Here is a 27,421-nt window from a genome sequence, read left to right as displayed (position 1 = left end):
AAGCCATCTATGACAAATCCACAGCAAATATCATTCTCAATAGGTAAAAACTGAGAGCTTTTCCCTTGAGGTCTGGAATATGGCAGGGATGTCCACTCTCACCACTGCCATTCAACATAGTACTGGAAATCCTAGCCTTGGCAATCTGACAACAAAAACACAAAACAATAAAAATAAATAAATAAATAAACCCATAAAAAATTTAAGTTTTAAAGTTAAAAAATAAGAAATAAATAGAAGCCATCCTAATTGGCAAAGAAGTCAAACTCTCATTCTTCACAAATGACATGATCCTCTATGTGGAAAACCCAAAGAACTCCACCCCCAAATCATGACAACTCATGCAGCAAATCAGCAAAATATCAGGATATAAAATCATGGCACAGAAGTCAGTTCCTTTTCTACACATTAACAATGAGAAATAAGAAAGAGAAATCAAGGAATCAATCCATTTACAATTGCACCAAAACCCCAAAATCATAAGTTACCTAAGTAGCCTAACCAAAGTGGTAAATAATCTGTGCTCTAAAAATGAGAGAACACTCATGAAAGAAATTGAGACTGACACCAAGAAATAGAAAAACATTCCATGTTCATGGATTGGAAGAACAAATCTTGTTGTTGTTGTTTTTTTAAGATTTTATTTATTTATTTATTAGACAGAGAGAGAGAGAGATCCCAAGTAGGCAGAGAGGCAGGCAGAGAGAGAGGGGAAAGCAGGCTCCCTGCCGAGCAGAGAGCCCAATGCGGGGCTCAATCCCAGGACCCTGAGACCATGACCTGAGCCGAAAGCAGAGGCTTAACCCACTGAGCCACCAAGGTGCCCCCGAATATTGGTTTTTATTTTGTCTACTTTTAAATCTGTTTTAAAATTTTATTTATTTAATTATCAGAGAGAGAGAGAGAGCACACAAGTGGGGGGTGGCAGGCAGAGGAAGAAGCAGGCTCCCTGCTGAGCCAGGAGCCTGATGCAGTACTCAGTCCCAGGACCCTGGTATCATGACCTGAGCCAAAGGCAGATGCTTAACTGACTGAGCCACCCAGGCATCACAGAACAAATATTGTTGATATGTCTATCCTACCCAAAGAAATCTACATATTCCATGTAATCCTTATCAAAAATACCATCAACATTTTTCACAGCACTGGAGCAAATAATCCTAAAATGTGTATGGAACCAGAAAAGAACCCGAATAGCCAAAGGAATGCTAAAAAAGAAAACCAAAGCTGGTGGCATCCATCACAACTCCATACTTCGAGCTGTATTGCAAAGGTGTCATCATCCAGACAGCATGGTATTGGCGCAAAAACAGGCACATAGACCAATGGGACAGAATAGAGAACCCAGTAATGGACTCTCAACTCTATGGCCAACTAATCTTTGACAAAGCAGGAAGGAATATCCAGTGGAAAAAAGATAGTCTCTTCAATAAATGGTGCAGGGAAAATTGAACAGCCACATCTGGAAGAATCTCATACCATACACAAAAATAAACTCAAAATGGATGAAAGTGCTAAATGTAAGACAGTATTCCATAAAAATCCTAGAGGAGAACACAGGCAGGATCCTCTCTAACCTCAGCCATAGCAACAACTTGCTAGACACATCTTCAAAGGCAAGGGAAACAAAAGCAAAAATAAACTATTGAGCCTTCATCAGGGCAAAAAGATTTTGCACAGCAAAGGAAAAGGTTGAGAAAACTAAAAGACAGCATACAGAATGGGAGAAGATATTTGCAAATGTCTTATCAGATATAAGGCTAGTAACCAAAATCCATAAAGAACTATCAAACTCAACACCCCCAAAACAAAAAATCCAGTCAAGAACTGGGCAAAAGATATGGACAGACATTTCTGCAAAGAAGACATACAAATGGCCAACAGACATGTGAAAAATTGCTCCACATCCTTTGGCATTGGGGAAATACAAATCAAAACCACAATGAGATACCACTTCACACCAGCAAGAATGGCTACCATTAACAACTCAGGAAACAACAGATGTTGGTGAGGATGCAGAGAAAGGGGAAACCTCTTACACTGTTGGTGTAATGCAAATTAGTACGGCCACTCTGGAAAACAGCATGGAGGTTCCACAAAAAGTTAAAAATACAACTACCCCATGACCCAGAAGTTGTACTACTAGGTATTTCTCCAAAGGATACAAGTGCAGTGATTTGAATGGGACCATGTACCCCAATGTTTATAGCAGCAATGTCCACAAAAACCAAATCATGGAAAGAGCCCAGATGTCCATCAACAGATGAATGGATAAAGAAGAGGTGGTTATAGATAAAAGAATAGAATATTACTCAGCCATTAAAAGAATGAAATCTTGGTATTTGCAATGATGTGGATGGAACTACAGGGTTTATACTAAGTGAAGTAGGTCAGAGAAAAACAAATAACATACGATTTCAATCATATGTGTAATTTAAGAATCAAAACAGATGAACATAGGGGAAGGAAGGAAAAACAAAATAAGACAAAATCAGAGAGGGAGACAAACCATAAGGGACTCTTAACTATAGGAAACAAACAGTGTTGCCAGAGGCAAGGTGGGTGGGGATATGGGGTAAGTGGGTGTTGGACATTAAGGGGGGCATTTGATGTAATGAGCACTGGGTGTCACATGCAACTGAGTCACTAAACTCTACCTCTGAAACTAATAATACGCTACATGTGTATTAACTGATTTTATATAAAAAATAAAACCATTGTTCTTATTAAAAATAAATAAAAATAAATAGATATAAATGTTTGTTAGAATTCACCAGTGAAGCCATTTGACTATGAGGTTTTATGTTTGTTTGTTTGTTTGTTTGTTTGTTACTGACTCAAATCATGAATTACAAGTTAAAAGTGCATTAGGCCCTCCCTTGAGCTCCACAGACCCACCCCTTGTGTGGAATTTAGGGGCCACCTGGACAAACCCCTTGATTTTTCTCATTCTTGGGATTCCTCATTCATGTTAGAAAGAGAATCTAGAGGCAGAGTGGAGTCTCCACTGTCCAGGGGAAAGGGAGAAAAGGGACAGTGATAGGACAGGTCCAAGGAGAATGATGCTGAGAAACCCCTCACTGCAGCTACTCACTGCAGAATGAATCCTACACAGCAGGATCACAAAGCAGGGCACAAGCTTAGCTCAGCATGTAGAGCCCATCCAGGCCCAGTTGTTCCATGCCCAGTGCCTCCTCCAGCCCCAACCCGGCCACAGCCAGGCTGTTGACACCTCATGTCAGGCACTCTAGCCAAGTCTGCCACAATCTCCTTAGAGAAACCTAGGGAGGACTCTCCTGGGAGGCTCATATTGGGTCCTGAACCATGGCAGGAACAGTGGGAAAAGTTCTGGTGGTTGAGAGCATGGGAGTCCTGGAGGCCATTCACTAGTCCCTCACCCCATAAAAATCCAGGCCTTTCGGAAAACATGGAAGATCCTGCACAAAGCTAGTTGCTGTGCTCTCCCTGCTGAACTGCTCCAGCTGCTGGGACCAAGTAGTGCATGCCAGGAAGAGTTTGAGTCAGAGCAGCAGTCATCAAAGAGCATTCTATATAGAAACAGTCCCCAGGCTGAAGTCACTCATTGGCCAGTGTTAAGATTGTTCCTTACACCCATGGAGCTGTGTGGGTAGTGCACCATAGTGCCATGGCCTGCCCAGGGGCTGCTCGTTAGAGAGCTGCATTGAGCAGACTTGAGAAGACAGCCCTAGCTGAGTAGAAGCTTCAGGGTGGGTGGCTGGGTGGACAGAACATTACTCAGGGGCTGCATGGGTATAGAGGCAGCCATTGGTCAGTGAGTACTTTGCAGGTACCCAGAAAGCATCCTGAATGAAAGAGGACAAGGTAGGTGTCATTGTTGGGATCACCTGTTTGAGCAGCTGCTGTTGGGACTTTCTGGTGTCAGGTGGGCCCATGAGCAAACTGAGGGGGCTAAGGGGCACATATGGTTGGGGGAGGTCCCAGTTGTAGAACCCAGGTAAGGGGAAGAACCCAGCATAGGAGATGAAGAAGGGAGGAATTGACGGAGGAGACAGCCAATACACTGAATGAGAGGGAGGAGTCAGACAGCGATCAGTAGTTGTAGGAGCCTGGACCTGTGGCTGGGGACTGGCCAAGGAAGCCTAGAGGTCAGGACTGCTCACAAAGTGTTCCAGGATGAGTTGCTGCTCGGGGAATAAAGTCATGGATCATCATAGCCCAAGCTCAGGCCCAGACACTGGCCCCACTGATGCCAAGAGGGATCACGTTGTGGTTCAAATTGGAGGTACTGTTGCCCCACTCAGGCTGAGGTAGGCCATCTCCTCAGGGTCCAGTCAGGTGGAAAGTGCCAGGGGAAAGTACAGGTAGGTGAGATCCGGTAGGGAGCCTCCTGTGGTCATGGCAGGTGGGAGGACAGGCACACTGGCAAGCTGGTCAGGAGATGGAAAGATGTTAATTCCACGAAGTTCCAGAGGGGGCAAGATGGTGGAGAAGTAGGAGACCCTGTTTCAACAGGTCCCCTGAATTGAGCTAAATATCTACCAGAACACTCTGAACACCCACGAAATCAGCCTGAGATGTAAGATTATACACTTCTGGATCTCTATGGGGGCAGAAGAGCATCAGTGGAGAGGTCAGTGGATTGGGAACGCTGGGAGTGATATCGGAGGATAAACAGAAGGCAAAGGGAGCCACCAGAAGCAACCCATTAGAAAGTAATACCCCAATATGAAAGTGCCCTGTGCTTGGAGACCAGCATTTACTTGGAGTCTGGTTAAAAGCACTCAAAAAGAACAAAGGGTCTTAAGGGGCAATTGGTGGAATTGGGCAGCCACAGGCACGGACATAAGATCACAGCCAGTGATCACAGTCATGTCTGAGAGAGTCCGGCAGGCTCCCAGTCAGTGGTCCCTGGGCCCTTGGCTTTCCGCTGCTTGCACCTCCACTCGGGCTTGGCACACCCTCATCCGCGACTGAGAGAGCCTGGCTCAGGCTCCTGCCAGAGGTCCCTGGACCCACAGCCTTCTGCAACCTGCACTGCTGCTAGGTGTAAGTACGTCCACTGTGAGCATGGACCCCAGACAGCAGTCTCAGCCACAGCAGCCACCAGGATTGGTCTTGCCCAGACCAATATCACTTGTGGTTCTAGTGGCACAGGGGTGCAGAGAAAAGTGGGGGCCTCAGGCGACCACGGAGACGATGGCTGGGGGTGAGCACCACCTGTGGGAGGTTGCGCTGTTCAGTGGAGTTTGCAGAAGGGGAGCCTGTGTGTTTTGGACCACCCAGAGGGGAGGAGACTGAGGCTTCTCTCTGAAGCCAAGGACTAGGTGCAGACCGCTTATTTGCACTGACCCTCTGAAAAGCCACAAAAAAACTGCCAAAGAACAAAAACCTCCAGAGAACCAAAGCCTGAAAAACTGGTTTCCACAGAGCCCAGCCCAAGCAAGACTGACTGAAAAACAAGGAGGCAAGTCCCTTCCCCAGAAGACAAGCCCAAAGAACAAGAGGACAATAACCACAGGGTCCCCATAAAACTATAAAACCCTGACATCAGGGGAAAGCAATATATTAAGCCCCTGACATTGTCCCCAAACCTGTACATTTCATAGATGCAACTTTTTTTTTAATTCGTTCTCACGATTCTTCTTCTTTTATTTTTTTAACCTACTTACCATTACAACTAGATGTTTAATACAACATATTACATAATAACTTGAATGTGAAATTTTTTCATACATACACCCATGTTCTTTTTCTTTATAGATAGATACATAGATAGATAGATATAGCTATAAGCTTCAAGGTAATTCTTTTTCCTTATTCAATACTACCCCTATATATATAAACCAATTTTAATTTCTCTGTATTCTGGAATGTTGAGTCTTTTAACAAACATAACAAGATACACTCAGGGAATACTGAAATAACTTTCCTCACCCACATCAAAATTTATAACCACCTTCCCATCTTATTCTTCAGTCAGTGTTTCTGTGTATTTGCTTTTGGTTTTGTACTATATAAATCTTATTCTTCGGTTTCATTTTGGCTGTATTTTCCTTTTTTTTTTTCCTTTCTTCTCTTTTAGTTTTATTGGTCTTTTTGCCTGTTTGCTTTTGTTTATGTATCTTATAAATCCAGGAAATTTACAGGACTGAGGTCGGGAGGAGCATGAAGAGATTCCTAGTATCCTATGGCTTCAGCAAATGTTTGTCTCTAGCAAGTTCTCCTCCATAGCAGGGACTTTTGAGTCCACTTCACCATTCAGAAAACCTCCACAGTGGCTGGGCGTGTGCAGGGAGGCTTTGGGCCTGGATAAGTGTCCTGGGGGCTGGTTTTGTCACACTGGTGTGAAGGGCAGAGTGACAGGATTCCTGTTCAGTGCAGATGGTAGTCAAAACAATCAATCCTTCTGTGTATGGAAATTGCTCCAGGGCACCATCCTCTACCAGCTGCACTCCAGGGGAAGCAACAAATAGGCAGGACCACAGAGACAGCTATCATTGTGTTGGGCATAGCGGGAAGTGGGGACACCATTCTTTGGGGATCTTGCTCCACCTGTTTCACAGGCCTGGTGTCCAGTGCTCCAGGATGAAGACAGAGGCAAGTGGAGGGGGCTTTGGCACTCAGCCAGGCCACAGCCAATCTTGTTATCACTGGGCAGAAAACCTCGATAACCAGAGATCCTTGTGTATGCCTGTCACAATTTGGGGACCTGTAAGCTCCCACATGTCACAACCCGAGGCTCTCTGGCGTCTCCACCTACCTCAACAAGCCTGTCTTCCTGCCCCTCAGCTTCCACCTGCACCTTACAGATGTTGGGACTGGTCTGTTCTGATTTTGTACGTCTTCCTAATTCAGTCTTGGTTGGTGCATGTTTCTAGAAATGCACCCATTTCCTCTAGGTATGAGGTTGTCGGTATTTAATTGTTCATAGTCTCCTATGATTCTGTATATTTCTGACTTATCAATTATAATAGCTCCCTTTTATTTCTAATTTTGTTTATTTAAATCTTTTTATTTTCTTAGACTAAGTAAAGTTTTGCCATTTTCTTCACCCTTTAGAAGAACCAGCTTTGGATTTCATTAATCCTTCCTGTTATTTTTCTGGTCTCTATTTCTTTTACTTCCAGTCTGATGATGATGATGATGATGATGATGATGATGATGATGATGATGATGATATTTCCTTCCTTTTGTTGACTTGGGTTTAATTTGCTCCTCTTTTTCTAGTTACTTGAATTGTAAAGTTAAATATTTTGAGATCTTTCTAATTTTTATTGCTATAAACATCCTCTCAGAAGTGCTTTTGCTGAAACCACAAAATTTGGTATGTTGTATTTTCATTTTCACTTCCTTGAGATAATTATTTATTTCACTTTCATTTATTTATTTTTTATTACGTTATGTTAGTCACGATACCATACATCATTAGGTTTTGATGTAGTGTTCAATGATTCATTAATTCCATATAACACCCAGTGCTTGTTCCAACCTGTGCCTCCTTAATTTAATATCTATCACCCAATTATCTCTTTGACATATTGGTTGTGTCACCAATATCACATTATTCAAGTACCCAATGTCCAGTAAATCAATGCCTGAAACGCTGATTTTGAAGCCAAGAAAGCTTTTTTATCACAAGACAGCCCAATGAGAAGGCTTGGGATCCTTCCCAAAGTTGCCTAGCCCCTGTGGAGCCAAGGAACAGCTTCTATATGTTTGGTGAAGGAGGTGAATACATGAGAGGTATGTGAGGTGTTTCTAGAAACCTTGGGAACGTGGGTCTTGAAACATCTGGAGCTCTCTGTTCTTCCAGAAAATGAGGCACCTTCAGGACTTGGTATGATTAGGGATGTCGCATAGTTTCCAGACAAATGTTTCCATCTGGTTCACATTTAGTTTCTGTAACCAATAAATGAATGGGAGCAGAGGTAAAAAAAAAAAAAAAAAAAGAAAAGAAAAGTTAATGATTGATCATGCATAAGGTTGAGAGGTACATAAAACATAATTAAGGACAGAATAAAACACAATGTGAAGCTAAAGTGATAATGCAACTAATACAACTATAGTTCTACATATGCTTACAAAACAGGTCCAGGAACCATGGGTCCACGCTCAGTTGTTTAGAATTATTTTCCACATATTTTTAGGTCTACTCACTTTCCTCTTGTTCGTTTTTAATTTTCTTAATATCTTAATTTAATTTTATTTTTTTCAGTGTTCCAAGATTCATTGTTTATGCACCACACCCTGGGCTCCATGCGATACGTGCTCTCCTTAATACCATCACCAGACTCACCCAACCTCCCACCCCCCTCCCCTCTGAAATCCTCAGTTTGTTTCTCAAAGTCCACAGTCTCTCATGGTTCACCTCCCCCTCCAAATTCCCTCAATTCAATTTTCCATTGCTTCTCCTAATGTCCTCCATGTCATTCCTTATGCTCCACAGGTAAGTGAAACCATATGATAATTGACTTTCTCTGTATGACTTATGTCACTCAGCATAATTCCAGTCCCATACATGTTGATACAAAAGATGGGTATTCATCCTTTCTGATGGAGGCATAATATTTCATTGTATATATGGACCATATCTTCTTTATCCATTCTTCTGTTGAAGGACATTTTGGCTCCTTCCACAGTTTGGCAATTTTGGCCATTGCTGCTGTGAACATTGGGGTACAGTTGCCCCTTCTTTTCACTACATCTATATCTTTGGGGTAAATGCCCAATAGTGCAATTGCAGGGTTACAGGGTACCTCTATTTTTAAGTTTTTGAGGAATCTCCACACTGTTTTCCAACGTGGCTACACCAACTTGCATTCTCACCAACAGTGTAAGAGGGTTCCCCTTTCTCCACATCCTCTCCAACACCTTTTGTTTTCTGCCTTGTTAATTTTGGCCATTCTAACTGGAGTAAGGTGGGGTATCTCAATGTGGTTTTGATTTCAATTTCCCTGATGGCTAATGACGGAACAGAGTGGAGAGTCCAGGTATGAACCCTCAATTCTACGGTCAAGTAATCTTCAACAAAGCAGGAAAAAATATCCAGTAGAAAAAAGACAGTCTCTGTCTTTTTGACAATGAAACTCGACCATTCTCCCACACCATACACAAAGATAAACTTGAAATGGACAAAAGACCTCAACATGAGGCAGGAATCTGCCAAAACCCTAGAGGAGAATATAGGCAGTAACTTCTTTGACATCAGCCACAGGAACTTCTTTCAAGACATGTCTCCAAAGGCAAAGGAAACAAAAGTGAAAATGAACTTTTGGGACTTCATCAAGATAAAAAGCTTCTGCAGAGCAAAGGAAATAGTCAATAAAACAAAGAGACAACCCACAGAAAGGGAGAAGATATTCACAAATGACACTCCAGACAAAGGGCTGATATCCTCTTGTTCATTTCTACCTTCATACCATCGTGGTCAAAGAAGTTGGTTGATATGATTTCAATCTTCTTAAATTTGCTACAATTTCTGTGCTCCATCATATGATCTAACATGGAGAATATTTCATGTGCATGTGAGAGGAACATACATCTGTTGTTGGACAGAATGTTCTGTAAATATGTCTTTTGTTCTAAAGTGTGGTTTCATTCCAATGTTTCCTTGTTGGGTTTTTTTGTTTGTTTGTTTCTTTTGTTGTTGTTGTTGTTGTTTGTTTGGACAATCCATCCATTGTTGACAGTGGGGTGTTGAGGTCCCACACTATTTTCTCTGCTATGTCTTGCTGCTTCCCCGCTGGTGCACTATACTGACCAAGGCTAACAGTATTCCACATGACAAAAATGAAATTGTTATGGGATCCAGCACCAGTATCAACAAGTAGGGCAAATACAGGGTAGATTTGAATCCAAAAGGCAATAAGTTGATAATGGGCACAGTCCGTACCTTTAGCTCCTGAGTTTCCACATGCACCATTTTACCCACATTGGAAGTTTCATATAACAACACAACAAATCCACATTTTCACCATCTACAAAGTACACTTACAAATGAAGAAGTTCTCTCTTTCTCCAAAAAGAAACGCACATTGAATCCAACACTGTTATATTATTTATTCCTCAAGTTCAGTCAAAATCCCTATGACCATTCTGTCATGCAGAGACAATATTTTAAATATCACCAACAGCAACCTGAATAAAATCACATTCCTAAGAAGAAGAAACAGGAAGAAAGTAGATAATATAGACAAATAACATATCTACATGATAAGAAGGAGAAAATATGCAAAGCTTCTACAGTTCTTTTTCTGTTATTGGTCACATGCAGGAACTGGTACTATGACTTCCATCTTCCACTTCTAATTCTGTGTCCTCTTATTTCTCCCAGAACCACAGCAGGTCAGCATTCTTACCTTGGAAGTGAACACACCTTCATTCCTGAATGTCTGAGTCCTCAATAGTCTGGTTTCCTTTTGTTTGCTGTAGTTTTCTACCCACCTTTATCATTGGAGTTAGACATACTGAGAGACAGTACAGTGTTCAAGGTCAAAGCTTTCTGCAGTTCACCGGGGGTTTAAAATTCTCTTCTTCATTCACATCTTAATTCTTGTAGCAGTTCTGTTCTTTCCAACTGGTGTTGGCAAACCAGGGAATTCAGACCCACATCCTTCATTCCCGGAAGTAACTAGCACAAGTTTCACAATTAACAGACAGGTAAGTGTGTTTCATCCATCCCAGCATAGGAAGTATATAAAGTAGAATATTGGACTGCTGTCCTCTTAAAGACCCATCAACCATCATTTCCCCAGAAATTTTTGGATGACTAATGCCTCTGGTCAGAGTGCACATTTCCCAAAATAGAGCAGGTGACCCACCCATAGCCTCTGGGTTCTCTGCACACCTCAAGCTGTGTTTAATCTGTGGGCTCATTCAGCACCCCCTCTCCTTCATAGCCAAACAGTATAAAGGATCCATGAAAAAACAAACAGACACACACTAAAAAAGAAAAAAAGAGACAAACACAAAAGACTCAACTATAGAGAACAAACCGGTGGTTGGTGGGTGACAGATGGGTGAAATATTTGAGGGGGATTATGGAGTACATTTACCATGATGAGAACTGAGACATGTATTGAATTGTTGAATCACTGTGTGGTACCCTTGAAACTAATCTAACCCTGTACATTAACTCTACTGGAATTTAGAAAACAATTTTTTAAAAATTTATAAATAAATAAGTAATAAGAAACTCTAGAACACTTTATAAATTCAATTTTTGCTGAATTTACATAGGGACACTGATAATATAAATGAAATATAAATGATTATTAAAATTTTTTTTTAAATAAATAATTTTCATTACCAAAAGAAACACAACCTCCTGTAGTAAAATTCAGCCTACCCCAAATCATCTCAAACAAAAGTCAACTTTTATCCTCTGCTACCTGAGCATAAGGTATGAAGTAACTATTCTCATAACCACACCAGGAGTCTATATCCAGAGCAGGAGGGCAGGACACCAGCTCACCCAAGACCAGCCTCAATCCTTTTGCTTCAGGGAGTCTGCAGCTCCAATAAGAACCACCATGAGGGGTCTGAGACTATGTTGGGGCCCTACGGGGGATATAACTTTGGTTACAAGAGAGTAATGGACATTTGGCTCCTTGGGAAGCACCATCAACACCAGAGCCTGGGCTGAACCCCTGCCCTGAAAAGTTTGCAGTCTCTTCCAAAGGAGGAGAAAGCACAGGGTCCTCCCCAGGCCCACTTACCACAGAGAAGATGGTCAGGGACACATCTCCTGACCTAGACAGCCAGTGGAGGAAGCTAAAGGGAAGGAGAAAATGTGGAAGCCATCAGTCATGTTATAAAAGCAGACATCACCTTTGTTGAGGTCCAGGAAAACCCCTACCCTGTAGAGAACTTGCACAAGGATTAGTTGAGTCACAGTGATGGTAGAGGCATAATATATATTGGCAAAGTGCCCACAGTCCAGAACCCCTTTTCTGGGAACTCTTGTGCCAGTCCTACTTCTTCACATCTTCCCTACAGACCCCCGGAGCCCACTCATTTCTGTTTCCACTCTTGATCTTCACCTCCCAGTAACATCACTGTGATGTTTTGAGCTCACAGTCCAGGATGCTGTGTCTCTCCTGTATACTCAAATGTGTCCATCCAGATCATATTAGTCTTTTTATCAGAGACAGCAAGGTCAGGATGTGCAGAATCTGGATCCAGACACTGCAGAGAGAGTTGCCAATCATGCAAGGCCTTCCCCTGCCCTATAAAAAGGCACACAACCACCACCACCACCCAAGACACCTAGCTGCAGGGAGGGCTAAGTCTTCTGAGATTAGAGCCTTGTGACTCAAGCCCATAGCCCTCCAAACAAGAGAAGTAACCATGAGAATGATTAGGGGGTTAGGTATGTCACAGGACACTTGAGGAACAGACGATACTCCATGGACTGAGGGATATCTCTTTAACATCCAATATCACTCACACCCACCAATCCCAGCTACATGACTGCTCCATCCAAGCCTACCACCATTGATGGTGCCAGCATCTGTATCATCACAGCAAGCTGAAGGAGATGTCAGCAGCCATCGGGCAAGAGTAGAAGCACCCAGAAAGAAATCAAAGTAACTCACAGGCCTGGAACTTCTCCTTCTGCCAATCTACATGGGAAGCACATTTCCCAGAAGTGAACAAAAACTAGAGATTTGTGAAGACTGTACACATCGATGTCAATATCTAGTCATCTGAAATACAATGATGCAAGAGTTATAGGGAAATATACTTTGGAAACATTCATCCGATGCATTTATTTCTTTTACACACACACACACACACACACACACACACATACACACACACACACTTGGAGCCATCCTGCTACACCCTTCCCAGGAATGCCAGGGCGTAAACCTTAACACCACTGGGAGGTTGAGTAACAATCTGAAAATAAGATTCTATTCCCAGATTTCACTATCAAATTATGCTTTCTTAATCCCTAGTTACACATCCACTCTGAAAGGTAAGTTTTCTTGAGAAAGAATTGGAGAGACCCAAATTTCTGAGGTCTCTGAGGTGTTTGGGTGGTTCAGTCAGTTAAGCACCTGACTCTTGATTTCCACTCAGGTCATGATCTCAAAGAGTCATGGGATCGAACTCTGTGTTGGGCTCTGCACTTGGTGGGGAGTCTGCTTGACCATTCTCTCTCTCTGTCTCCTTCTGCCCCTCCTCCCACTCATTTTGTCTGTCTCTCTAAAATAAATAAATAAATCTCTTTAAAAATTCTTGAGGCCTTCATTTATTTAACTGATTGAACTGATCTTGTAGGTTAACAATGTAGAGACAGATCAAGTTACCCTCTGTAGGCTGAGGTCCTGAGTTGAGCAAGAGGAGAGCACAGGGACCTCCTCCCCTAATGGCCCAAGAACACATAAACTCTTTCAACCTTCATACTCCCTTTTGGGGAGATAAAGGAAGCTAACTGATCAAAGCAAAACTTACATATGTCAGAAGACTGAAATGTCTGCAGTGTGAGAGCTGTTACCTCCAATAGGGCAGAGACTCCAGAACAAAATTAGAACACTCATAAAAATAAGGAAATGACATTTTCTTGACCATTTGGGAGTAGTTCTGTGCCCACCATTCCCACTTACACAGATTTATTCATATAAATGGGCTTTTCTGTCTGTGTTAATTTGCTTGGTGGAAACAGATCACTTAATATGGGCTGACCCCTGTGACCCTTTGAGAAAAAGAAACTTTGTTTACTTGTTCTTCACTGACAGATTAGTTGACTCCCAACGAACACATTTCTATATAAATACTGACACGCATTAGCAAAGAAGAGGAATCAGGAGGAGAAGGAGAAGGAAGAGGAAAAAGGGAGTTGGCATTCCATTCTGAGACTCTACAATGCATCCAGAGCTATGCTATGCATTTCAGAGGCTTAAGTGCATTCTTCACTTCATTTCCACAGCAAGTCTTTCGTTATGAATTATTTTTCCAATTTCATGAAAAAGATGAGATCAGACATTAGTCCACCTCACACTATGAGCCCATCAGTGTGAAAATGTTGATTCTACTGTAAGGGTGTCTGTCCTGACAAAATAAACAGGTATACAGAGTTCACATTATTTTCCCCCATAGGCTTCTTTTTCTTTCCAAGTTTTTATTTAAATTCCAGTTAGTTACCATACAGTGTAGTATTAGTTTCAAGTGTAGATTTAGTGACTCATCACATACATACAACACCGAGCGCTCATCACAAGTGCCCTCCTTACTCCCTGTCCCTCATCTAGCCCACCCCCACCCATGCCCTCCAGTAATCCTCAATTTCTTCTCTAGTGTTAAGAGTCTGTTACAAGGTATACTTTGACACACATGCACTTCAGTTCGATAGAGAAGGGAGAGATGCTAAAAGAAGAATAGTTGATCCCCATTTTTAACAAATAAATCCCAAGAATCAGTGAGGCTCTCTGAAGGGATTTCCTCATACATCTAGCCCCCAGGCCTCCTTCACCCATGGCTCCCCCTTCTCTGCTGTCACAGTCATTATCCCTGATCATGAACACAAACAGCCAAACACAAAAGACCACATATTACACAGGTTCAAAGGGCCTAGGTCTTAACCAATCCCACTGTTAAAGGATGCTCTAGATAAACCTTCATTGCATTAGGATCACCCTGATCACACTCTGGTCCCAATTCCACTAGAAGGTTGAGATGGTCTCATTATCAGAAGCAAACTCAATTAGATGATTAAAATAAATATAAGTCTTTTTAGAAATGACTCAGACAGATGTCAGGAGTTTATTACTTTTCATGCACCCAAATACCTTGCACACCCTCGGTGTACCTACCACTTTAACCACTGTGACTGTGATTTCTGGTCTCTCTTCCACTGCTCTGAGCTGCCCAAAATCTCTCCAAGAGGAATCACAGGTTCTCTACTTTCTTTCGTATCTCTTCCTCTCTTCCCTACCAGCTTGCCTTTCCCTAATTTGCTCCCCACCTTTCTGTGGTAAACAATTCTCATTCCTCTAGATGTGTCCTTCTACAAACTTCACACGTTGCCCCCAGTAAACCCAAACAAGGTGGAGCCCATCAGGCAAGTGCAATATTCTCCTAAAAGGAATGACAATGGTTGGGAACAATCATTAGTGGCTGTTTTTTCAAATCTATACATATCATCTATCATAATGTTATATATTAAACATACACTATAGATTACAGTGCAATATATTTTAATATATGTTATTCCTCTGCTACACAAACATATATACAAGATTTTGTACATAATGAGGGTGGGTCACAGACCCCACCCCCAGGAATCCATAACTGTCCTGAAGGTTCTGGATCTCAGATTCAGATCACCTGCTCAAAAGCATTTAATTACTCAGCAACTAAGACGTTCAAAGGAAGAAACCCAGCTTGGACAAGGACACAGAGCATGAGGAAGTGAAATGAAGAACATACCAGGGGACCAGCAAGAAGGAGGCAAATCAAATTTAGATCTATGAAAAGTAGGAATTTCAGGGTAAAATGGATTCAGGCCCAAGAATCCACTTAGGAATATCTAAGTACTAAGCAGGCAAACATGATTTCTGAAATCTTATAGACATGGGAATTTTTAATCTATACAATCACTACCCTTTTCCAGACTCTCCTTAGAAATGACCCCTTTATTGACATTGAACAAACCAAAACAATCAGGTATTCAGAGGGTGTTGCTAACCCCAATAGCCACCTATGGTAGAGAATGGGTCAGAATGGAGGCAGATCTGTGTTCCCAAAGACAGTCCCTGCAGTCTTCCAGAGGGAGAAGACAGAAGTAACAAGGACAGCATGTACACCAACCCTGTCTTGATGTGGGGTACATGACACAGAATGGGGCAAAGTTGAGGCTAGGGAGGTAAGGCCACCAGGAACCCCAGAGTCACTTACCTGCATACAGCTGTGCCTTCCTCCTGGCTGAAAGGGAGCACACCTGGTGAGAACTCAGTCAGAACAAGCCTGCTCAGCGTTCATCTACTGACCCTTGGCTGCCCTCTGGAACACAGGTGACACTAGCTGCAGAGCAGGGAAAATCTGGAGAGGAGATGACCTCCTGCCACGTGCTGACAGCAGGGTACTTTGGGAAAGTCCCTGGACCACAGGTCAGGAAATCTGCATCTAAGGCTGAGTTTCACTCCTGCCCACAGATATTTTGAGTCCTTTGACAAGTCATTTAGCTGTCATTTGCCTCAAAACCTTAAAAAAACCTTATTCTACCTGCATTGGATTTTGAACCTATTAATTGAAAATTATACAATATGGGAAAATATTTTAGGGAATAAAATATACGTTATTCCACAATTGTAAAAAATAATGTTACTAAATTCCGTGATTTTGATAACAGAGATATTTAAGAAAGAAGTCAAAAGGGAGAATGACTTCAGGACAGGGATGTGAGCTGAGCTCTGGGGTAAAGGTGGCCAATCTTTCTCAATTAACACATCCCTATTTTGGGTCATTGACAGTTCATCCCACCACATTCTGACACATAGTCTTTCCAGTCCTCTACCCACCACTTTGTGACCACAACTTCCAGGAACTGGAGAAAACACACTCTCCCCGGTTGGTATTATGTGGTCAGAACCACGCCTTTGTTTAATGAACTCCATTTATTTTTATACCTTCTTTAATGAAATTTCAGAGCAGCTGGCTTTTGGATTCCAAGTGCTAACAGAACTAGTTATATTAAAGGCTAAAAAGCAAGCAATGTGGTGGGTAGGTCAGCAGTAGAATAAAGCCAAGATGCACAACAGACTCCAGGGACCACTATCACCCCCAGATTCCCAAGCACTGGGTAGGAAACAGTGGCATAGATCAGGGAAAGTTCACGGAGCGGGGTTTGCCTCCCACCAGCTTCCACTTCTGCCCCAGGGAAGGGTCCACATGCCTCTGCATGACACAAGGAGAAGGGATACCTCTTGGATTAATTAAGACAGAAGACACAAGGATATCTGGAAAGTCACTCACCAGCCATGTAAACGGATTCCTTCCAGTCTGAAAGGCAACACAGGAAACAGTGAGCTGAGAACCAGAACGTCTCCTACAAAGGGGTTGCAGAAAGTTCTGGAGAAAGAACAGAACTTACCAAGATCTGCTTGCAGAGCATCTGAAAGAAAGTGAAAGATAGGCATGAAATCCCATCACTAAAAACAGCAATGACTACAGCTGGAAAACCCACCAAAAGATCTCTCTGTATCCTATAAGAAGATCTAACCCCAGACCCCTTGAGCCTCCATAGCTCCAACTGTCCTCTCTGAAACTACTTGGCCACCTTCCCAGGACAAGGGCCTTCCTGTCCACTTTTCCTCCACACCAGCTTCACAGGCCTTGGCCCCTGCCCTGCCTTACCTCTGGCATTCAGCACATTTTCCTTTGTGTTCTAGTCCTTTTGCTTGTCCTTGTGCAGTTTCTCCTGTTCCTGCATCTCCTGCCACTTTGTGGTATGATCTCTCTTGCTATGGTAGGCAGCCCCAAGGGTTAAGAGCATCAGCAAGTTCAGGCTCACCGTGAAAGCTGGCTTCCAAGGACAGGCCCTAGGAAAGAAGGCCTCTGTGACCAGCCAGAGACCCTGTCAGGGGCACAGACCAGAACAGACCAGCCAAGTACACCCAGGAACACCTGCCCCTCCCTCCCAGAAAGAGCACTGACTTGAAATGGAAAAAGCCATTGCCTTTCCCTGGCCCAGGATGAGGTTGAAGACACGGCAGGTCACATCGCCTGAAGAGCTGTTCCTCACCGCCAGAGCAGCCTCCACACTAAACAGCCTCCCACTGTCTTGGGTGTATATCTCAGAGAATACCAGGAACTTCTCCCCTCTAGGAGTTCTCCACTATACCTGAGGCTTCAGGAACCACCCCAAGGCCATGCACAGCACTTGGACCCCATCCTCCTCTGCTGCTTGGATGTGCACTTGAGGGGTAGAGCCCATACCTGCAAGGGAGAAGCTGGAGAATCCAGGAATCCTAGCAGAGTCTTCCTGTGCACAACTCCAGGGACAGCATTGCATTCTGGGGCCTCTTTGAGGAGTGGGCTCTACAGGGAGCAAAACAGTAGCCCTGCCTCAGGGAACAGAAGAAAAGAGCACAGGGACTGCTGCAGGCACAGAGTGTGGGCTCTTCTCCCCAACCATGAGGGTAGAGGTCCATCGCCCAGAGTGACAGTCCCAGGATCCATCCTTCTCTGCTTTTCTCACCTCAAACACTCTCTAGGGCATCTGCTTGCACACCCACTGCCACTTGGTCATCATTTCCACCATTGACAACCCTACATATCTCCTGAGCTCCTTCCCAAATATCCATATCCTTGGGGGTTAGCTCTGCCATTCCTCACAGATACTTCAGACTCAAATCCTGAACTAATTCATGTTTGGACCCATCTGTGATAGGACGATGATTAAAATATCCCCAATCCTTCAGCCTTCTTTACATCCAGCGAGCCCTCTGCCACATATTGTTAATGCCTTCATACTCTGCTTCTGGGTTCCAACCTGTGACTTGACTCAGCCACTGAGAGTTCAGGGAATGTGACTCTAGCAGAGGTTGGAAACTGCTTATGTCATTGCCTTGCCCTCTGCCACAGGAGGCCCATGCTCAAGCTAACACAACCTTTCAGATGTAGCTGTTCTAGACCAGCCACCAGCCAACTGGACAACACCCATGTGAGCAACCCCAGCCAAGATCCACTGTCAGGACAAATAAAAATTAAAGGTATGAACTCACTGTCCCTATTGAAAATAAGGACAGAGAGTCCCTTCCCATCCTTTTCTTGCAGCATTTACTTGAGGAAACTTGTGTTGTGAATGCTTTCTATTCTTTTTGAAATGTGAAAACTACACAGGACTTTTGCCAGCTTTGTGATCCTGGAATGTCTTTCTCAAGAACCTGGGAACCCTGTCTTTGAACTGTTAATAACAAAGAAGACAGCACCCTTCTCTCCCCCTTTCTGTGCCAGGGTAGGAACCTAAACTTAGTGGGTACCAGGATCCACATGGAAAATCACCTCCTGTCATAAACATGGGAGAATTTCGTTTCCTTCCAGATAAAGCCAATTAGCTAACACAATGATCACCCTGACTGCCAAGTAAACATAGCATGAACTGCTTGTGACAAATGGTGCTGACTTCAGAGCTAGTAACTATCTATCCTGAGAGCATGTATGTAATGAGTTGTGACTGCATAGTCATGGAAAAGGGTGACATTTATTTGTCTCTGCATCTCTTGAAAGAATCTCTGTGATGCACATCACATTGTAGTTAATGCTAATAAATAAAAAATAGAAATAATAAAAATTATTTCTTTTCCTACTATCCTTGTGGAGAAGATTTCTTGTTTGGGAGATGTGTGTTTAGTGACATTTTCCCGAAATGAACAAAGATGGTTAAGGAAGCCCAGTTAAGAGTAGAGAAATACAGCCTAGATGAGCTAAACTCCCTAAATACCCAAGTTAAATAAATGGCTATATGCCACTAAGATTTCTGTGGCTGTGTGTTACACAGCAACATGACAACAATTGGCAAATAACACATATTTACCAATATTTCTACTATTATTAAACAAATAGCCAAAGAGAAACCCTGGGACCCTCTGTAGTCTTCTGTTGCACCTCTAAATTCTGTCCCCAAACCTACACACTCAGTTGAGTCTACTTTCCAAATCTCTCTGAAGCCAGACGCCTCCTCTTCCATCCAGCTGCTCCTATATGGAGTCAGACAGCCAAACTTCTTCTGTGTATCTACATCCGGCCTCCAGTCTCCATCCTTCATGCTGTTAAAGCAAACCCCTGCACAGTCTTGTTTAAAATTTCCTTAGGTCTGCATCCAAACTCCATTACACAGCACACAAACACTTCTCTACGCTGACATCTGCCTCCACCCCGCCCCCAAAATCCCTGTCCACTTCCACCCCAAATTCCATACCTGTGCCCCACAGAGCACACACATTCCAGTCTCTGGACTATTTGGTTAACTGTCATAACCAAAGTAACCATGCTCTCTGTGCTCCTGATGGTCCAGGCCATCAACCTGCACGACTATTTGGAACACTATGTGCTTCACTCAGGTACCTGCTCAAGTGTGTCCTCCTCATGAGCTTTTCATGATCAATTTCTTCTCTGTGCCCATGGACCAGGAGCACCTCTTTATTCCAAGATTGTCACTTCTCCCCACCCTCCCATTCACCTCTCTCACCACCTATGTGGACTCCCTGTGTGACCAGACTCACCAGCCACCCTCCTTCCTCAAGTGTTTCATATGAGTGTTCCTCTTCTTGGAACTCTCGCCCGCAGATATCCTCTCTTCAAAATGCCCACTTCACTAACATCTAACATCCTCTATCCCCCATCCATCTATCTATTTTTTGCCTCTAGAATATAAATGCTGCAGTGCAGGGATCTTTCTTTGGTTCACTGATGTCCAGGTATCTAAAAGGGAACCTGGTTCTTAGTACAGGTTCTATATATTTATACTGAATAACTGAAGCTTCCTTGTCTGAAGAAGTAGGAATACAGCCTGTTGCCAAAAGCCTGAACATTACGGATGTGCAGGATGGCCTCCTCCCAGGTGAGGAAGGTCTTCGCCAGTGAGGCCATGAACTCCATTGTGGACACAGACATAGGAGTGAGAAAGGCCAGGGGCAGGGAGCACACTGTCAGTTGGGAGTCCCAGGCAGGAGGAGGTAAGTGTCAGGCAGGAGGCCTTGACCGGAGGACTCAGCTCTGACCATTCTGAATCAGGGCAAGACCATCCTACCACAATTTTTGAGACCCAGAAATCGTGTCAAAGAGACTCCCTCAGCAGCCTGTGCTCCCTGCTCCAAGTCTTTCCATGATGAACTCTCTAACTCAGTGGTTCTAACCTTCCACAGGCATCACAATCACCAGGAAGGCCTCTGAAACACAGACTGCTGGGCTCCACCCCCAGAGCTCCTGGTTCAGTAGGTCTGGAGTGAGTCCAAGAATGTACATTTCTAAGGAGGTGATGGGGATGCGGATACTGATGTTCCAGGGGCCACACTCTGAGAACCACAGCTCTAACCTGCCTCCTCTTAGGACAGGACTGAAAATGCACCAAAAAGCACTACTGTGGCCTAGGTGGGAACTCTCTGCTCATGGGTCCACACCCAGCAATTTCTCACACCTGCTCCTAAGTTTATTATTTCTGTACATGTGTTTTTCCTCTGCTGAATTCCATGTGAACTGAAAACTGGAGCCCACAGCTGCTTCCATTAAAATCTTCCCCTATTCTGTAGGTCACAGGAATCAAAACAGTACTAGCTACAGAAGAAGGTTCACTCCACCACCACTCCCGACAGCCCTCGACCTTCTGAGGATGTGGACAAGCCATGAAACAATCTTCTGCAAGACCAGCCCTGCTGGACCTCTGAAGAGCGATTTATCACCTCCTGTGCTATTCAAATGTGGCTGAGTTATCGGTCTCACCTGGGGGATGACAGTGACTAGTCTCCCTGGGACTATCCTCTCCCCAACACCATGTATGTGACCCTTTTAACATGTAAGTAAAACCATGTCCTTACTTGGCTCAAAGCCCTGCAATGGCTCCCCAGTTCCCCACATGGTCTGAAATCGCAAGAGGAAGACCTCACAGAGCTCTCCGACTCTCAACTCCTGCTTCTCTCCTTCTGATTCAGTCTGCCCCAGCCAATACTCGCCTCCTCTGCTCCTTGATCACCCAAGCATTCAGCTAGGTTTGCTCTGGCTTTTCATCCCTGCGGAGACACTCTTTCCACTGGGATCCTCACAGGCTGGTACCCCACCTCCTCCACATCTTCGTTTCCATCTCACTGCCTACACTGGTCACCTTATGGAGCACCATTGCCTGCCCACAGCAATTCCTGCCCCTACAACTGCCCCACCTGCTCTACTTCCTTGTCCCATGCTCTCCACTCCTCTAACAGATGTAAATTATATGGCATTGTGGTTTGCTGTCTCTTGACAGAATGTAAACTCTTTGAAGCTAGGGATTCTGTCAGCTTTGTACATAGACTACTACCAAACACATACTCCATACCCTCTAAATATCTGTGGGTACATGGAATTAATTAGAGAATAACTGCTTAGATACCAGCAAAGCCAGGAAACAAGAAATTGAGGCAAATTTATATTCACACTTTTCATGGTGAAATTCACATTTTTCGTTTTTAAGACATAAACTCCTCATTAGACAAGCGTCATGGTCCCTGGTCCTTGTTTACATTTTGCGAATCTTTTTAAAATTTAGATACTACTGGAGTGCCTGGGTGGCTCAGTTGGTTAAGCAACTGCCTTCGGCTCAGGTCACGATCCCGCATTCCGGGATTGAGTCCCGCATCGGGCTCCCAGCTCCATGGGGAGTCTGCTTCTCCCTCTGACCTCGCCTCTCATGCTCTTTCTCACTGTTTCTCTCTCAAATAAATAAATAAAATCCTTAAGAAAAAAAATTTAGATACTACTAGCAGTTGGAAGTTCATGAGAATCTTTCTAGAGCCAGGGCCTCCACCAATAGCCATCTGTCCTGATGGAAACACCAGCAGGTGCTCTCACCAACTCCATGGAGACACAGTGGGGGTGGGGGGGACACACTCACCTGCAGAGCCCCCAGCAGGCAGCTGGAAGAGGAAGAGCAGGGAGGGGAGATGGGAGAGCAAAGAGCCCCTGCAGCAATCCTCCATTTCCTCAGAGCTGGGGAGACACAGGGCAAGGAGGCAGGTGAACACCTCCAGAGAGGAGGCAGGGCCAGCCCACAGGTCTGGGCCTCAGAGCAGACAGCATGGCTCAGGGCTGGCAACAGTCCCCAGCAGGAGCACAGCTTTTCTTACTGCTCAGTATGCTGATGGGGTTGGGGGCCCCACAACCCTGATGTCAGAAAAGTCCTCCCAGCCCTTTGGAAACTTTCCCAGCCTGCTCTGCCCACAGGTCCAGACCCTTTCCACCTCAGCACAGGGGCCTCCTCCAGTTCTGCATGAGTCACAGGCCACCACAGAGGATCAGGGGCACAGGGCCCAGACTCAGGTCCCTCCCCTGAATGACATTACAGCTTCTGTATGCTTTTCTTCTCCTGATCCCTCAATATGACCAGGGAATCACTGAGAAACATAAGAGTCAGATTACATTCTCCTGAAGGACACTGTGGCTCCCATCACACACACCCTGTCCTGTTGTTCCCCTGCGTTTTCCTGCTTGGGCGCAACGACATGGCCTTGTTCCCAGCAAAGCCTCTCTCAGCCTGTGTTCATTCTTGATTATTCTGAATGATCTGCTACATTTGTTTTAATGAAACAAAAACTGACCCATCAAGGCATGGGAATTTCTGCCTAGATGTCTGGTTGGACATATAAAAACTCTGGGCAAACCCAGGACTTCTGGATATACCTGAACACATCCCAAGCTGTTATCCCCAAATGTGCATTTCTGCCAATATCCACTTAGAGTCAGGAGTATTGGGAAAACCCATCTTAATTGAAAAATAATGAATGAACAAGGACCAATATTAATCTCCAGGTCCATCCCCTACTCCCACCAACATTCCCTGCCCAACAGGGATACTCCTCAAGGCCTGAGAGACATTAGGGGAATTTCACTGAAGAACGGGGGGGGTGGGGGGGTAGCAAATTTATTGAGTACCTAGTAAGTACCAGGACCTGGGCTACACAAGTTGTTCCTATGACACTTCATTCTCACACATGCAACAGAGATGAAGAAAAACATGAGCCCTGTCATCTAATAAGTCTTCATCCAGGAACTTTCTAGAAGAAGGAGGGCTGGAGCTGCACCAACACTGCCCCCACACACACCCCAGTCCTCGAGCCCAGCCCAGCCCCCAGCTCCACACAACTCAGGATGAGAGAGGAGAAGGAAGGGGAGGTTGGATTCAACAATGGCCCAGCATTTTTGGGCCAGAAAGCTTATCTCCCTTGAATGCTGACCCTTGGATCCCATGTTGAAGAGGAGGGGAAAGAATGACAAAGCACAGGGAGGATTTTCCTGAAGGACACTGGAAAGACACCTGGAGACATTGCAGGAAAGACACCAAACAGCAAACTTCACTCCCCCCACCCACACACTGCCAGTTCATCAGACTCACGGTCCAGCTATTTGTTAATAAACACTATTCACTGGCCATGAATGATTTTTCTTGCTCAAAATAAATTATCTAGTGGGGTGTTAAGATTGCATTTTCTACTTGAACAGCCATATAATACCTATTAGCACCATAATATAATAGCATATAATAGCTTCAAGTGCTTTTGAGACACTTCCAGATAACTACCTAGGCTTTAAAACAATGGCTAAGGTAAAAATAATTATGAATTTGTAATGTGCCACTTGGTAGAAAGTATTAAACCCACCCTTTAAAAACCTCTAATAAGGTAAAGCTTAATTTATTTTAATTTTTTATGGCTCATTTTTATCTGAGTGTAATTGACAGACAATGTTGTTTGTTGTTTTTTTTTTTTTCAGATGGCAACACGTTAATTCAACAAGTTTAACATTATTCCATGCTCTCCACAGGTGTACCTATCATCTAACTGGGAGCCTATCTCTCATTCTCTTCACCCACTTTGGCCCACACCGCACTCCATCTCCCCTCTGGCAAGCAGGGGTTTGTACTCTGTGTTCACAGGTCTGATTCTGCCTTTCGTTTGTTTGCTAATTCATTTGGTCTTTTTGTATTCCACATATGAATAAAATCATGCAGTATTTGTCTTTCCCAGACTGACTTCTTTCACTTAGCATAAAATCTTCTAGATCAATCCATGTTATCACAAATAGCACAATCTCATCCTTTCTTCTGGCTGCATACAATTCTGTTGTGTTTATATATACTACCTCCCCTTGTCCATCTGTCAATGGACTGGTAGATGGCTTCCATATCTTCGCTATTATAAATAATGTTACAATAAATATGGGGGTGTTTATGCCTATCAAATTTGTATTTTCATTATCTTTGGGTAAATACATGATGAGAGAAAACAGAACAAAACCTAGAATTTTCTGTGGCTCATAGATTACAGGCTTACAGATTACAACACTTCAGCAGCTCCCTCAAGGACTTCCTTTCATGTTTGACCACTATAGCTTTGTTCTTTTTAGTTTTACTTCCCTGTGATAACCATAAACAGCCCCACCCAAAATATGATTGCATTACCTTACGAACATTGGTCCGCCAATATACATCCGAAGGGTCTCAGGATTAATGTTTTACTAGAAAGTAGTAAATAACTTTATCTTAAGAGCAGCTGCCTCCTCAAAGTCCTAGAAGCCTTGCTTCCAAATTCCTTTGAGACTTGCACTATCCCTTATCCCCAAAACTAAAAAGTATAAGAACAGTCATAGCTCACAATCTCTGTGCAGCTCTTTCTGCCCATGGGTCCTGTCCCTGTGCTCTATCTAATATGACTACCTTTTGCATGGAAAACTCTTAAAAATCATATCTTGACCATTTGTTCACCAGTCTCACATCATTTTGGTGCCCAACATGGGGTCTTTCTTCTTTTTTTTTTAATTTTTTATTTCTTTTCAGCGTAACAGTATTCATTGTTTTTGCACCACACCCAGTGCTCCATGCAATCCGTGCCCTCCCTAACCCACCACCTGGTTCCCCCAACCTCTCACCCCCCGCCCCTTCAAAACCCTCAGATTCTTTATCAGAGTCCATAGTCTCTCATGGTTCACCTCCCCTTACAATTTCCCTCAACTCCCTTCTCCTCTCCATCTCCCCTTGTCCTCCATGCTATTTGTTATGCTCCACAAATAAGTGAAACCATGATAATTGACTCTCTCTGCTTGACTTATTTCATTCAGCATAATCTCTTCCAGTTCCTACCATGAAGCATAATACTCCATAGTGTACATGGACCACATCTTCCTTATCCATTCATCTGTTGAAGGGCATCTTGGTTCTTTCCACAGTTTGGCGACCGTGGCCATTGCTGCTATAAACGTTGGGGTACAGATGGCCCTTCTTTTCACTACATCTGTATCTTTGGGGTAAATACCCAGTAGTGCAATTGCAGGGTCCTAGGGAAGCTCTATTTTTAATTTCTTGAGGAATCTCCACACTGTTCTCCAAAGTGGCGGCACCAACTTGCATTCCCACCAACAGAGTAAGAGGGTTCCCCTTTCTCCACATCCCCTCCAACACACGTATTTCCTGTCTTGCTAATTTTGGCCATTCTAACTGGTGTAAGGTGGTATCTCAATGTGCTTTTAATTTGAATCTCCCTGATGGCTAGTGATGATGAACATTTTTTCATGTGTCTGATAGCCATTTGTATGTCTTCATTGGAGAAGTGTCTGTTCATATCTTCTGCCCATTTTTTGATATGATTATCTGTTTTGTGTGTGTTGAGTTTGAGGAGTTCTTTATAGATCCTGGATATCAACCTTTTGTCTGTACTGTCATTTGCAAATATCTTCTCCCATTCCGTGGGTTGCCTCTTTGTTTTGTTGACTGTTTCCTTTGCTGTGCAGAAGCTTTTGATCTTGATGAAGTCCCAAAAGTTTATTTTGGTTTTTGTTTCCTTTGCCTTTGGAGACATATCTTGAAAGAAGTTGCTATGGCTGATATCGAAGAGGTTACTGCCTATGTTCTCTTCTAGGATTCTGATGGATTCCTGTCTCACGTTGAGGTCTTTTATCCATTTTGAGTTTATTTTTGTGTACGGTGTAAGAAAATGGTTGAGTTTCATTCTTCTACATATAGCTGTCCAGTTTTCCCAGCACCATTTATTGAAGAGACTGTCTTTTTTCCACTGGATATTTTTTCCTTCTTTGTCAAAGATTATTTGACCATAGAGTTGAGGGTCCATATCTGCGCTCTCTCCTCTGTTCCACTGGTCTATGTGTCTGTTTTTATGCCAGTATCATGCTGTCTTGGTAATCACAACTTTGTAGTAAAGCTTGAAATCAGGTAACGTGATGCCCCCACTTTTATTTTTGTTTTTCAACATTTCCTTAGTGATTTGGGTCTCTTCTGATTCCATACAAATTTTAGGATTATTTGCTCCAGCTCTTTGAAAAATACTGGTGGAATTTTGAGCGGAATGGCATTAAAAGTATAGATTGCTCTAGGCAGTATAGACATTTTAACAATGTTTATTCTTCCAATTCAAGAGCATGGAATGGTCTTCCATCTTTTTGTGTCTTCTTCAATTTCTTTCATGAGTGTTCTGTAGTTCCTCGAGTTCAGATGCTTTACCTCTTTGGTTAGGTTTATTCCCAGGTATCTTATGGTTCTTGGTGCTATAGTAAATGAAATCAATTCTCTAATTTCCCTTTCTGTATTTTCATTGTTAGTGTATAAGAAAGCCACTGATTTCTGTACATTGACTTTGTATCTTGCCACATTACTGAATTGCTCTATGAGTTCTAGTATTTTGGGGGTGGAGTCTTTTGGGTTTTCCATATAAAGAATCATGTCATCTGCAAAGAG

General features: G+C 43.4%; 4 pseudogenes; 1 reads left to right on the top strand and 3 right to left on the bottom strand.

Moving 5' to 3' along the window:
* Nucleotides 1–3,752: 3,752 nt before the first annotated feature.
* On the bottom strand, nucleotides 3,753–9,904 carry LOC111152428 (annotated as a pseudogene).
* Nucleotides 9,905–11,528: 1,624 nt separating this feature from the next.
* Nucleotides 11,529–15,891, bottom strand: LOC111152427 (annotated as a pseudogene).
* A 1,063-nt stretch (nucleotides 15,892–16,954) lies between these two features.
* Nucleotides 16,955–18,001, bottom strand: LOC111152426 (annotated as a pseudogene).
* Nucleotides 18,002–20,536: 2,535 nt separating this feature from the next.
* Nucleotides 20,537–27,421, top strand: part of LOC111152425 — a 37,955-nt pseudogene continuing 31,070 nt past the window's right edge.

Source organism: Enhydra lutris, unplaced genomic scaffold (genome assembly GCF_002288905.1).
Source record: "Enhydra lutris kenyoni isolate GAN:26980312 unplaced genomic scaffold, ASM228890v2 scaffoldscaffold28, whole genome shotgun sequence".
NCBI classification, from domain to species: Eukaryota; Metazoa; Chordata; class Mammalia; order Carnivora; family Mustelidae; genus Enhydra; species Enhydra lutris.
Note: the sequence above shows the minus strand (reverse complement) of the source record. Positions and strands in the feature narration are given on the sequence as shown.